Source organism: Castor canadensis, chromosome 12 (assembly GCF_047511655.1).
Source record: "Castor canadensis chromosome 12, mCasCan1.hap1v2, whole genome shotgun sequence".
NCBI classification, from domain to species: domain Eukaryota; kingdom Metazoa; phylum Chordata; class Mammalia; order Rodentia; family Castoridae; genus Castor; species Castor canadensis.
The window spans coordinates 6,690,320-6,692,050 of NC_133397.1; the positions used below are offsets into that span (position 1 = coordinate 6,690,320).

At 42.4% G+C, this 1,731-nt stretch overlaps 1 non-coding gene across 1 annotated transcript; it reads left to right on the forward strand.

Annotated features, from left to right (window-relative positions):
• Positions 1-462: 462 nt before the first annotated feature.
• Positions 463-653, forward strand: LOC141415121 (U2 spliceosomal RNA). Its single transcript, XR_012440146.1, has one exon. It is a non-coding gene; the product is annotated as a U2 spliceosomal RNA (small nuclear RNA).
• Positions 654-1,731: the final 1,078 nt, after the last annotated feature.

Genomic DNA, 1,731 nt, shown 5'->3' on the forward strand with positions numbered 1-1,731 from the left:
TAAAAGCAAGAGCACACAAGGGAGGGGTGAGGATAGGTAAGACACCTAAAAAACTAGATAGCATTTGTTGCCCTCAATGCAGAGAAACTAAAGCAGATATTTTAAAGCAACTGAGGCCAATAGGAGAAGGGGACCAGGAACTAGAGAAAAGGTTCAATCAAGAATTAAACTAGAAGTTAACAAAGATGCACAGGAAATTAATGTGAGTCAACTCCCTGTATAGCTATCCTTATCTCAACTAGCAAAAACCCTTGTTCCTTCCTATTATTGCTTATACTCTCTCTACAACAAAATTAGAGATAAGGGCAAAATAGTTTCTGCCGGGTATCAAGGGGGTGGGGGGAGAGGGAGGGGGGTGAGGTGGGTGGTAAGGGAGGGGGTGGGGGCAGGGGGGAGAAATGACCCAAGCATTCTATGCACATATGAATAATAAAAAAATAAAAATTAAAAAAAAAAGAATTTATTGCTTCTTGGCCTTTTGGCTAAGATCAAGTGTAGTATCTGTTCCTATCAGTTTAACCTCTGATACGTCCTCTATCTGAGGACAATATATTAAACGGATCTTTGGAATAGGGAGATGGAATAGGAGCTTGCTCCATCCACTCCACCCATCGACCTGGTATTTCATTACCTCCAGGAACAGTGCACCAAAAAAAAAAAAAAAAGGCAAAGAATTAGAAAATCATCAGGTCATTATGAACACGGCTGCACTACTGAAAGCAATCTACAAATCAATGCAATTCCCATAAAAATCCCAATGTCATTCTTCACAGAAACAATCCTAAGATTCATATGGAACCATAACAGCAATAGCAGTGCTGGAGGTATCACAATACCTGACTTCAAATTATACTATCAAGTGAAACCTCTTTGTACAATTAATATATGCTAAAAATGAAATGAAGAAAAAGAAAATCACCATGCCACAATCATTAACACACAACATGGGAACATATGTAACAACTGCAGTGCATCACAAAGGTAGCAACTAATTTAGGCAATGGCCTTCAAAGTTTATTAAAACCATTTAGTGAAAGGTTATGGGAAATTGATAGTGAAATTTATTAGGAAATGGTTACCTGAGCCCAGTGATCAATCACTAAAAGCAAACACCTGGGGGCAGACCAAGATAGTAGCTGAGTGACATTGCCCTGCATTTCTCCTCACTGATACCTCATTGCACAGCTATTCTCATGCCTAACTCCCCGAAGAACTAAGAAGGAAGTCAGTGCTGGTGGTACAGTAGATTTGATTCCATCAGCAACCCAGGAGATTGCTAGCAGGCACCAGTGGACACAGATCTGTGGAAAACATGGCACTAACCCATGCACAGACTCTAAAGATAGTAGAGAGACAATCTGTAGATGGCAGAGATCTCTGGTCCCTCAGTCCTGCCTACAGTGGAAACCAACAGGACCACATCAACTGCATCACAAAAAAAATTGCAAGACGAAAGATAGAGTCCTGAAAACCAGCTGAGCTTTGCTACTAGTCACAGATCCATCTAGGAAGTCTCAGCATTGTGACCAGAGCAGCATGACCCAGAGTGTGCCAGCAAAGCCAGAGTACAGCACAGCAGTATCTGACCCAGGACGCAAATGACACCTGGCTAGAGGAAAACAGACTGTGAGCTGGCAGGAGCCTGGGTGAGGTGGACACCACACGTTAAGTTTGGGGTGGGAGGGAGACAGGGTTTGGCAATTGGAAGGTTGAAAGCCCTGAAGCCATCAC